General features: G+C 34.9%; 1 pseudogene; it reads left to right on the top strand.

Annotated features, from left to right (window-relative positions):
• Positions 1-2,952: 2,952 nt before the first annotated feature.
• LOC120856767 lies at positions 2,953-4,453 on the top strand (annotated as a pseudogene).
• Positions 4,454-13,507: the final 9,054 nt, after the last annotated feature.

Here is a 13,507-nt window from a genome sequence, read left to right on the forward strand (position 1 = left end):
TCTAGACTTCATGTGTGGGTTTGAAAGAGGAGGATAGACATGATGACACCAGCTGCATTTATTTCTATTTCAGGAAATGCAAAATCATTCTTAAAAGTGTGCATTACCTTATGCTTACATTTCATTGATCAGATCTGTGTCACATGGCCAAGAGAGTGAAAGTCACTCAGTCATGTCTGACTCTACGTGATCCCATGGACTGCACAGTCTATGGAATTCTCCAGGCCAGAATACTGGAGTAGGTAGCCTTTCCCTTCTCCAGGAGTCTTTCCAACACAGGGATCAAACCCAGTTCCTCTGCATTGCAGGCAGATTCTTTACCAGCTGAGCCACATGGGAAGCCCATCATATGGTCATAGAACTGGCAAAAATGAATTATGTAGCCTTTCCAGTCTTGAAATTAGAAGTAGCCAAAGAGAGTAGCTAGTCTGTATTTGGTAAACCAATAAACAATATCATCACAAAAATATTGTTCAATTAAACAAGAAAAACTTATGATTATATTTGAAAAAGTTTTTTCCTCTTGTCAAATTGAGTTTTTTGAAGAATTATTGTCATCCTTGGTCTGTAGTAAATATCAAGTTTATTTGTACTTTTGTATACTTAAAACATTTTTAAAAAGTTTAGATGAAACGGAGGGTAGTTTCTCAAGTTAAAAATTAAATGACCAAGTAGACAATATCAGAAAAATCATTATTCTTATACCACAGTTAATCAATAAGTCCACTAATTTATATGTAATAGATTGAATGGAGAAATTGCATATCTGACTTGCTAGAATGAATGTATTGACAAATTGAATTGTTGTGCTTTGATGTATAAAATTGTGAATTAATCTTTTCATTATTCACAAATTTCTCAAGAAAGTCTTATATGTCTGTTATTCTTTGAAAACGTTCACAACCCTTTCTACCAGAATACTATGTAAAATCACAGAATTGTACCCTAAGGAAGTAAAAGTGCAAAAAAGTAGCATATCATAAAGAAGGCTAAGCAGTCAGATTAGAAATATTTCCTCAGTAAATGGAATTAAATGTATATGAATGCAGAAACGAGTTTGTACATTAGTTTCTGACATATATCCATAATAAAATAATTTGGGAATTAAGACTAAGGAACTTCATTCTAGCAGGAGTTGAAGATTATATGATTTGGGGTTACAAATAAATTATAGACAGTAGCAGAATTCACAAACGCTGTATTTGCAAGTATGGAATTTAAAATAATGAGTGACTGTGCCACAATTTATTCATTTACCCATTGAGAGGTGTTTGTGTTGTTTTACTGAATTTTGCTATTACAAATTATGTTACTGTGAATATTCATGTACAATTGTTGGTATGAACACCTTTCTTTCCTCATAGGTGTATGGTCAATGAGTGGAACAGCCAATCATATAGCATGTGTAGGTTTAACTTTTAAGAAACTACCAAATGGTTTTCCAAAGTTGTATCATTTTACATTCTCACTAGCAGGGTATGAGAGTTTCAGTTGCTCCAGAGCATTGTCAACTCTTGCCTCAATCAGTGTTTTTCATTTTACCCATCCCTGTAAGGGTTAGGTTGTCTATCATTGAAGTTTCATTTGCATTTTCATAACAACTAATGACACTGAGCATGTATTCATATATTTTTTGCTACCGTTACTCTTCTCTGTTGAAGTGCCTTTTCAAATTCTCTGCTCATTTAAAGCTTTAAAAAATTGTTTTCTTGCTGAGTTTTGAGTTTGCTTATATATTATAGATACAAAAATATGCTTAATAAGTATTTTCTCTCCGTCTTTGGTTTGTCTTTTTATTTACTTCCAAAAAGTATCATTTTGTATCTTTAGGAAGTCATTTTATCAATATTTTCCTATAATGAATTTTGTGGTGCTTTCTCTTAAGAATCTTAACATAAACCAAGGTTAAAAAATGTATTCCTGAGCTTTCCTGGTGGCTCAGTTGTAAAGAATCCACCTGCCAATGCAGGACACAAAGTTTCGATCCCTGGTCCAGGAAGATTCCACATGCCACAGAGCAGCTAACTCCATGTGCCACAACTGCTGAGCCTGGGCTCTAGAGCCCGGGAGCCACAACTAATGGGTCCACGTGCCACATTTACTGAAGTCTGCATGTCCTAGAACCTGTGCTCCACAGCAAGAGCCGCCACTGCAATGAGAAGCCTGTGCACCGCAACTAGAGAGTGGTCCTTGCTTACAGCAATGAGAAAAAAGCCCACGCAGCAAGGAAGACCCTGCACAGCCAAAATTAAATAAATAAGCAAAAAATTGAGAATGTACTCCTATGTTTTATTTTAGAATGTTTATAGTATTAGGTTGAACATTTACATGTTTGATTAACTTAGGTTTAATTACAAGATACAAGTTGAAGTTAATTTGTATTAGCCCTTTTTAAAAATCAGATTTCCAATTGTTCCAGTATCATTTGTTGAAAATAGTTACCTTTTCCTACTGAATTCCGTTAGAGTATTTTCAGAAATAAATTGTTCTTGGGAATGGTTACCCACTCCAGTATTCTGGTGTGTCTTGGGAAAGGATACGCACTCCAGTATTCTGGCCTAGAGAATTCCATGGACTATGCAACCCAGGGGATCACAGAGTCAGACACGACTGAGCGACTTTCATTTTCGCTTTTATTTTATTGCACTTTGCAGATACTGTATAACCGCTCTATGTCAAGTATGTTTATTGTCTATTGGCACCATTTTTTCCAACAACATTTTTTCATTTCCTGCCTCTCTTTTAGTAATTCTTCTAGTATTTCTAGCTTTTCATTACTATCGTATTTGTTATAGTGATCTATGATTTGTGATATTTGATGTTAGTATTGCAATTATTTGAGGTGGCACAAATCACTTCCATATAAGATGGCAAACTTAATCAACAAATGTGTGTGTTTTGACTGACAAGTTATTCCTCTGTCTCTCTCCCTCTCCTCTGTTGAAAACCAAAATGGGCTGAAAGCTAGGCCTCTTGTGCCAAACAGTTAGCCAAGTTGTGAATGCAAAGGAAAAGTTCTTGAAGGAAATTAAAGTACTACTCCAGTGAACACACAAATGATAAGAAGTGGAACAGCCTCATTGCTGATATGAAGGAAGCTTTAGTTGTCTGACTAGAACATTAAACCGGCTACAACATTGTCTTAAGCAAAAGCCTAATCCAGAGCAAGACCCTAACTCTTTAATCTAATGAAGGCTGAGGGAGGTGATGAAGCTGCGGGAGAAAAGTTTGAAGCTAGCAGAGGTTGGTTCATGAGGTTCAAGGAAAGTTGCCATCTCCAAAACATAGAAGTGCAAGGTAAAGGAGCAAGTGCTGATGGAGGAGCTGCAGCAAGTTATGCAGAAGATCTAGTGAAGATCATTAAAGAAGGTAGCTACCCTAAAAAACAGATTTTAATACAGATGAAACAGCCTTTGGGGAAGAAAATGCCATCTAAGACTTTCATAACTAGAGAAGAGAAGTCAATCTCCAGCTTCAAAGCTTTAAAAGACAGGTTGACTTTCATGTTAGGAACTAGTACAGCTGGTAACTATAAGTTGAAGCTGGTCCTTATTTACCATTCTAAAAATCCTAGAGTCCCTAAGGATGATGCTAAATTAACTTTGCTTGTGCTCTATAAATAGAACAAGCCTGAATGACAATACATCAGTTTGCAATATCATGTACTGAATGTTTTAAGGCCACCCACTGTTAAGACTTACTGTTCATAAAAAGAAAATTTCCTTCCAAAATACTACTGTTCATTGACACTGCACCTGGTCAATCAAGAACTCTGATGGAGAGGCACAATGAGGTTAATGGTATTTTCATGCCTGATAACACAACATCCATATTCTCGTGCCATTAAAGGCATTTATGATTCATGGGGAAAGGTGAAAATATCAATATTAATGGGATTTTGGAAGAAGCTGATTCCAACCCTCATGGATGACTTTGAGGGGTTCAAGATTACAGTGGAGGAAGGACTTGATGATGTGGTAGAAACAGCAAGAGAATTGGAATCAGAAGTGGACATTGAAGATGAGACTGAATTGCTCTAATCTCATGATAAAACTTAAATGGATGAAGAGTTGCTTCTCATGGATATGCAAATAAAGTGGTTTCTTGAGATAGAATTTATTACTGATGAAGATGCTATGAAGTTGTTGAAATGACAGCAAAGTATTTAGAATATTACATAAACTTAATTGATAAATCAGCAAGTTTGAGAGGACTGACTTTTGATTTTGAAAGAAGTCCTACTGTAAGTAAACTGTCTCAAGTAGCCTTGCACACTACAGAGAAATTGTTCATGAAAACAAGACCTAGATCTACCACATTAAAGATCTATGTGACAAACTTCATTGCTATCTTATTTTAAGAAATTGCTATGGTCACCTCAACCTTCGGCAACCACCACCCTAATTAGTCACAGTCATCAACACTGAGGCAAGATCTTCCACCAGCAAAATAATTGTGACTAATAAAGACTCAAATGATGGTTAGCATTTTTACCAATAAAGTATGTTTAAACTAAGTATATTATATTTAGACATAATAGTATTCCACCTTTAATGCACTACAGTAGAAACACAACTTTTATATGCACTGGGAAGCCAAAAAAAGATTTGTGACTCACTTTATTCCAATATTTACTTTACTGAAGTGGTCCAGAAACAAACCCACAGTATCTCTGAGGTATGCCTGTATACAGATCTATCACTAGATTCTCTATTCTGTTATTTGATCTATTTGACTACATTTAAGCCAAAACCCACATCTTTTTTTATAGTGTTGCTGCTTTATTCCAGATCTCCAATTTTTTCAAAAATACTTGAGCTATTCAAGATCCTTAGTATTTCCATATGAATTTTAAAACAAAAATGTAGATTTCTACAAAAAATCTGCTATGATTTTTATTAGGATTATGTTCAATCTATAGATATAATCTAGAGACACACTTTGGAGAAAAAAAAAATTATCATCATACTGAGTGCTCTGAACTAGAAACATGACAAAATCTCACTATTTAATTGGGTCTTCTTTAAATTGTGTTAGCAATGTTTACAATTTTAAACGTATAACCTTTACACATGTTCTGCTAGATTTATTCTAAAGTAATCATATTTCTGGGCTTTCCAGGTGGCTCAGCAGTAAAGAATCTGCCCTACAATGCAGGAGCCACAGGAGACAAAGGTTTGATCCTTGGGTCAGGAAGATCCCCTGGAGGAGGGCATGGTGACCCACTCCAGTATTCTTGCCTGGAAAATCCCATAGACAGAGGAACCTGGAGGGCTACCATCCATGGGGCCGAAAAGAGTCGGACATAACTGAAATGACTTAACACACGTGCAGAATCATATTTCTATTCTATTAAAAATGTTGCTTTTAAATGAAATTAAATCATGACTACAATCATGATGTCTTATCTTGCAATTTGGCTAAACTTGCTTATTCTAGTAGCTTTTCCTAAATTTGCACATCACTTATTTTATGCCTTATTTCACGGATTAGAATCTTCAGTACAAAGTTGAATAGGGGTGCTGAGAAGAGTCGTCCTCTTCTCATTCCCAATTTTAGGAAGAAAAGATTTCATATTTTTAACATTAAGTATGATGCTTAACATTGGTGCATGTACGTGCTAAGTCGCTTTAGTCGTGCCCGAATCTTTGTGACCCTATGGAGTGTAGCCCATCAGGCTCCTCTGTCCATGGGATTCTCCAGACAAGAATACTTGAGTGGGTTGCCATGCCCTCTTCCAGGGGATCTTCCTAACTCAGGAATCCAACCTGCCTTTCCTATGTCTCCTGTATTGGCAGGCAATTTCTTTACCACCAGCACCATCTGGGGAACACAACATTATTCGTAGGTGCCCATTTTCAGAGAGAAGACATTCTCTTTTATGTTCTCTTTCAGGATTTTTAATTTATTTATTTTTTACTTTAAATAAGAATGGATGTTGAAAAGTCCCACCTGGTCATAATGTTTTATTCTATTTATATATTGTTGAATTGAATTAGCTAGAATTTTCTTTACAAGTTTCTTTAGAAGTTTATAAATTATACTTTTCTAAACTTACAAACTGTGATCTCCAAAACAGTCTTTTAAGAGAATTAAGCTACAAGCTCTTAAAGCCACAGACTAGAAGAAAATAATTTCAAGTTAGATATTGGATAAGGGACTTATATCCAGATTATAAAATAAACTCTCAGAACACATTGGAATGAAAACAAAATGACCCACTAAAGAGTTTGGCAGAAAATCTGAACAGACATCTTATTTAAGAAGATGTTGTGGTTGCAAATAATTATATGAAGAGGTTTGAGAATCTCTTATAATTACTAATTGGGAAATACCAAATAAAATATAATGAGATACCATTACGCACCTCTTATAATAGAGAGAATTTTAGAAATTTACCAAGCCAAGTACTGGCAACTATGTGGAGCGAATGAAGCTCTCATGCACTGCTAGTGGGAATTTAAGATGCAATTCTGGAATATGGTGCGGCGGTTTCTTGAAGAATTAATAACATAACCACTAAATGACACAGCTATTTTCCTGCTAGCCATTTACCCTAAAGGAATGAGAGTATATGTCCATACAGAGATTTTTATCTGTGTATCTATTCAGCATATTTATTCAGAGTAGCTTCAAACTCAAAACAATCCAAAAATCCATCAACTGCTGACTATATAAAAAAATATGGCAGATCCATACAAGGGAATGTTACCGGGTAACACAATGATAAGCTATTAAAAAACAGCATGACTAAATCTCAAAATAATTATGCTGAATGAAAGAAGACATAAAGAATACATTTTTATGATTATTTCTTTAAATTTTAGAAAATGCAATTCTCTCACTATAACATATAGTGAGAGAAAATGGGTCAGAGTTGCCTGTGGTGGGGAGAAGGGCTTGAGAAAGGGATTACCAAGGAACATGAGGAAACTTTCCAGGGTAATGGATATGTTCACTATCATGATTGTGATAATGGTTTCAAGGATGTATAATATATATATTCCAACATATCAAATTTGTATATTAAAATTATGAGTTTATTATACATTAAGTATATCATAATAAACTGTAAAAAGCAAAATTAAACCAAAAAGATTACAGGGCTTAAATTTTCCACTTTCATAAATACTAGTAACCCAAAGAATAAACTTTTAATTATATGTAAAAACATAGTGAGAACATATACACTATAGACATGAAGGGTCAGATGCAGTAAACTCAACTTCAAATTTGGTGAAGTCATTACAAACAGGCACTTTCATTACTAGTCATCCAATTATTGTTTCAGTTTTATTTTTCCAAGTAGTTTAATAGTAGTGATCTTTTTCTTAATTATTTCTGCTTTCTAATTTTATATAGTGATAATATTTTCCCAGTTGTCTGCTATATACTGCTACATTTTTATTTGATCATTATTTCATATATATGGAGAATGATAGGGTCAATGACATTTCGACTGCCTCACTCCACATATTTGTTCCTTGGTGTTTCATCCTTTCCCTCTTCCCCTGCTCTCTCCATACACACAAAACCAAAATAGAAAGATTTCTAATCAGAATTTTCATATTGTAGGATATAGTATTTTGTTTTACTATTTTGTGTGGCTACTGATTATTAAGCATCAAAGCCAATATTTGGATGTGCAATTACATTCCTGGCTCTACTGAGTAGACAGTAAACTTTACAGTGACAGGAGCACAATTATGCATCTTTGTAACTCTTTTGCTTGGTACAAAGACTGGCACATAGTAGGCATTGTTAAATATTGATTAAATGAATGAGTAGAAATAATTTTAGCATTCAGTATTGGAAAGAAGATGATAGAACTGATATTTCCACACTGCTGCTGTTATACATTAGTAGAAGAGGAGTCACAGAATAAGCATTATGTCAAGGTAAACAGAAAATTCTAAGGTGTTCATATTCACCTGCCTTTTAAGTGCTATTTGAGGATTTGGACAGAACCAAATTCTTTCCTATTGATCTAGCATCTCCATTGAGTACACTGTAGGAAATTTTACAGACATTGTTACTGATCCATGCACTTGTTCCATAAGATAGGTATTATTTCTGTCTTAGCCTTGAGGAAAATGGACCTTGGAGAGGTAAAATGAATGGACCAAATATGGATCTTTTGAGCATGTGTTCTTTCTATTTTATATTTAAATTAAAAATAAAATGATAAAGCTTATATCATGTACATTTACTAAGTGACCAGGTAATTCGCAGCATAAGATATTTTCCAGTGTCACCCTTTAGACAAATTAATTTTTTTTCAAATATAATTACATTCTGGTTACAGCCCAGCATTTATGGGAGCAAAACATTGCCCTCTGGAAATTTTCTTTCATTATTGGTTCACTCTTTGACATTAGATATTTGTTAGCACTTCTTGGAACTAAAATTCCATACCTCAAAGCAAAGTACAGCAGATGCTGTCCCATTGATCTGAAAAACCTCCCTGTGCAAGTACAGTATTTCCCAGGTATGGTAAGGTGGCTTGAGTGAGAATTCCTAATTCCTTGGCTGATTGATGCATCTTGCCAAAAATCTATTAATCCTGGCTGCTTCCCTTGTTGCAGCTCCTCAACTGCAAGCCCATATCCAGAGCATTTTTCTCCTGGCAATTGACTGGCATGATACTATGCTTGAATATTAAAGAACTAATTAATCTTAAATAAATGAGCATCATATTCTTTTCAAGTAATCATGCTAGACCCAAAGGTAAGAATATTGCCTTTTACTTCAAAACCATGAATAGAACATATAGTTTTATAAAAATACATTCGCAGCTAAACAGTTTTATGCATGTTAAAGATGTATAGGATTGAAATTTTAGATGGTGAATTACATTAATGTGACTCAGAATTGAAAATAATAAATGTCAATAAGAGCAATCTATTTTCATCAAAAGTATCTTGAATTTAAAATTCACTAGAATAGGATTATTTTTCAGTTAAATATCCATATAATTTGATTTGATGTCAAAGTAAAAGCACACTGCTGACTTATGTGTATGTGTTTTATATAAATAGGAGCTTTATCCTGCAATTTAGCCACTAAAGACATACAGTAAATTGAATTGATTTGTAGTTGAGTTTTCAGATTTGCTTCTTTTGTTTCAATGCTGTGACCAAATTGAGGACATATTACAGGAGATAAAAGCTAAGCTGTTAAAGAAGACACACTGGATTTGTAGCCAACTGAGAGCCCATAGTAATGCTATGTACTTTCCTGCATTTAATCAGACTTTGTGGCTCCACAATACAGGCCCCAGGTCTCTCAGGAACTATCTATAATGAATATTTTATTTTATTAATACTAAGAATTCTGGCCAAACACCAAACTGAACAAACAAGTTATGTGATTTCCAATATAATTCTCTGTATTTATGTGCCACAAAATCCAAAGGTAGACATATCTAGAACATTGAACTATAAAGCTTAACTACTGAATTAAATATAGCCAAGAGACAGAAATTGTCTAAATTAGTAAAATGATCTTGTAGAATCATTTGCTTTAGTTTTTGTTATTTTTATAAACTTTTGTCTGTATTCTGAACATAATTTTAAAATTCACACACTCTAACATGTACCACAATCTGTCCATGCTCAACGCTAGCAGCTAACTGATGTTTCTTTTACAGTGAGATATAATGCATTATTTCTAATGAGCTTTTGTAAAATAGGCAGAGGAAGTTTCAATAATGTTATTGTTTATATCATATTATAAAGTCTTTTTCCCTTATTAATTCATAACTGTTTCACTCTTATACTTTTATTTAATAATCGAGGTAGACATATAAAATGAAACCCAAATAAGGTAAGGGATCCTGAAAAACTATAATTTTATACAAAAATGTAACAGATAAAGTTGGGCAGCATTCAATAGCTAGCCTTTATCCATGGGGAGCAATGTTTATGGGTTTTTCTTGAGATTAAGTTTACACTGGACATTAACCAAACTCTTCAATTAATGTTAAGCTTTGCTAGGGATATGTATGAAAATTACCTAGAATCTACCATTCTTTTTCCTTCTCACAAATTTCTATGCCTTTTCAGTAATAATTCCTGTTAATTAAGAAAAATCACAGTATGCTTACATTCATGTCAGTAATTTTCAAAGGAATTTTAAGTGAACAAAAAATGAATGTAAATAGCTAAAAATGATGGGTTTTAAAATGATGAAGGTGGAAAACTTAAAAATCTAATACTGTTACTACATTCATGGTAACTTACTTTTTCTTTTTTTCCTGGTCATAAATGCTTAAAGGAAAGACAAAATTTTGTGGATTTTTTTTTCACTTTGCTTAATTTCAGCTTTCTACTTTTTATTAAAAGCCACCTGCAAAATTATAGTTTATATACAAAAATATTCTCTAAAAGGTAACAAATGACAAATATCATATTTTCAAAGGATATAAATATATTTGTACATTTCTTTTCTACTACAGAGTGGAAAAGTCATGTCAAAATCCAAGAAATTGTCCATACAGTCTTCATCTTTGTTTTCTAGCTAACATGTTTAGGGTGTTATAAAAGGAATTACATAAAATTGAGGGAGTAATAAGACAATAAATGGTGATGAAATGCTTTGGAAGAAAAAGACAATCGAGAGATTTTTTTTTTTTTTCCGTGCTGGTCATATCTAATTCCTGATCTTAATTATCCATCAGATTTACTAAGTTCTGTCTACATCATGCTACATCAGAAATCTAAAAGAAATAAAATTAGTTTCTGTCATGGTCATTTTCATTTAACATTTTGCTCTTTATAACTGGAGTGTCTCTTGAGAGTGCCAAGCTGAGTTTACTCAGGAATATTGATGTCAATACAGAAATTTCAAACACTGTGATGCTAGTATAAATATCTCAAAGTCAAGATGAGTAGATAAAGTGTATTTCCCCTCTAGACCATGCATTCTTTTAGGACAACTGTATCTCAATCCCCTTGAGCACTCTAGCTTAGACCAGAGTATCCAGAATGTGCCAGAGACTAATGTTTGTTATACTGACTTCAAACTGCAGCTTGAGAAATGAAGTAGTAGGTAGCAAAGAGTGAGTAACAGGTAGGTTGCAGCGTAAAAGGGTGTGTGTGTTGTGTGTGTGTGTGTGTGTGCATGCGAACACATGCTCAGGTGTGTCTTACTCTTTGCAGCTCCATGGACTATAGCCTGCTAAGCTCTTCTGCCCATGGAATTTTCCAGGCAAGAATACTGGAGTGGGTTTGCATTTCCTTCTCCAGGTGATCTTCCCGATCCATGGATCAAACTCTCATCCTTGTGTCTCCTACATTGGCAGGTGGATTCTACCACTAGTGTCACCTGGGAATCTGATAAAGGTTTGAGGCAGGGCTAATAAAAGCAAGAAGCTGGAATGATATGAAGAAACTGGCACTGCAGGAAAGTATGAATACATAAAATTCTGAACTTGGAATTCAGATAGTAGTATCCCTGCTACTAGGCAATGATGGGATGTTTCAGTAAAAGCTTCTGATTCTGCTTTTGTTTAACCAGTAATTACTAATAAGACTATGATTTCTCTACATTTTCATCACCACACATCCCCATCATAGTCAAGTCAGTCATTACAGCTGATCTCATAACCCAACATATTTTCTTCCCATCCATCTCTCTCTCTTAAGGAAGCTGACAGTTTGTTCCCATCCTCCAGCCCCTTTTACAAATGGGTATGCAGTAGAGTTTGTGTATGAGCCTCAGAAAGAAAAGGGGATAGAGGTCCTGTGAAATGATTTGAATTTCTCCATGATTTTGTTTAAGCAAAACCCACTGTTATCAAGGAAGCCAAAGTGATCTCTTAAGAGATATGGAGTAGCCCTGAGTCAACAAGAGTCCAAAATGCAGTACTTGGGTGATTTTCAAAAATGACAGAATGATCTCAGTTCATTTCTAAGGCAAATGATTCAACATCACAGTAATCAAAGTCTATGCCCCAACCATGAATGTTGAAGAAGCTGAAGTTGAGTGATTCTCTGAAGACATTCAAGACCTTCTAGTATGAGTGGTCAATCATGTCCAATTCTTTGTGACCCCATGAACTGTAGCCCACCAGGATCACTTGTCCATAGAATTCTCTAGGCAGGAATATTGGAGTGGGTTGCCATTCCCTACTCCAGGGGATCTTCCAGACCCAGGGATTGACCCAGGTCACCTGCATGGCAGATTCTTCATCATCTGAGCCACTAGGGGAGATTCTCTAGAACTAACACCAAAAAATAGATGTCCTTATCGTCATAGAGGATTGGAATGTAATAGTAGGAAGTCAAGAGATACTTGGAGTAGCAGGCAAGTTTGGCCCTGGAGTACAAAATGAAACAGGGCAAAGCCTAACAAGAGTTTTGCCAAGGGAACACACTGGCCATAGCATATATTCCAACAACACAAGAGAAAATTCTACATTTGGATGTCACCAAATGATGAATACCAAATTCAGACTGATGATACTCTTTGAAGCTGATGATGGAGAAGCTCTATACAGTCAACAGAAACAAGACCTAGAGCTGACTGTGGCTCAGATCATCAGCTTCCTATTGCAAAATCCAGGCTTAAATTGAAGAAAGTAGGGAAAACCACTAGATCATTCATGTATGACCTAAATCAAGTCCCTTATGATTATAGAGTGAAGGTGACAAATAGATTCAAGGGATTAGATCTGGTAGACAGAGTACCTGAAGAAATATGGACAGAGGTTTATAATATTTGGAGGTGGTAACCAAAACCATGGCAAAGTAAGAGAAATGCAAGAAGTCAAATTGGTTGTCTGAGGAGGCCTTACAAATAACTGAGAAAAGAAGAGAAGCAAAAGGCAAGAGAGAAAGGGAAAGATATACCCATCTGAATATAGAGTTCCAGAGAATAGCAAGGAGAGCTAAGAGAGCCTTCTTAAGTGAACAATGCAAAGAAATAGAGGAAAACAACAGAATGGGAAAGATGAGGGATATCTTCAAGAAAATTAGAGATACAAAGATGGGCACAATAAAGAACAGAAACTTCAAGGACTTAACAGAAGCAGAAGCGATTAAGAAGCAGTGGCTAGAATACACAGAACTATATTTAAAAAAAAAAGTAGGTCTTAACAACAGTAGTGTGATCACTCACTTAGAGCCAGATATACTGGAGTGTGAAGTCAAGTGGGCCTTAAGAAGCATTACTATGAACAGTTAATGGAGGTGATGAAATTGTAGCTGAGCTATTTAAAATTCTGAAACATGATATTGTTAAAGCACTGCACTTAATATGCCAGGAAATTTGGGAAATTCAGCAGTGGCCACAGGACTAGAAAAGGTCAGTTTTCATTCTAATCCCAAAGAAAGGCATGCTGAAGAATGTTGAAACTATCATATGATTGTGCTCATTTCACACACTAGCAAAGCAATGCTCAAAAACCTTTCAAACTGGGCTTCAGCAGTATGTACAAACTGGATTTAGAAAAGGCAGAAGAACCAGAGATCAAATTGGCAAAAATCTGTTGGGTCATAAATAAAAA

This window comes from Oryx dammah, unplaced genomic scaffold (assembly GCF_014754425.2).
Source record: "Oryx dammah isolate SB20612 unplaced genomic scaffold, SCBI_Odam_1.1 HiC_scaffold_28, whole genome shotgun sequence".
In the NCBI taxonomy this organism is placed as follows: Eukaryota; Metazoa; Chordata; class Mammalia; order Artiodactyla; family Bovidae; genus Oryx; species Oryx dammah.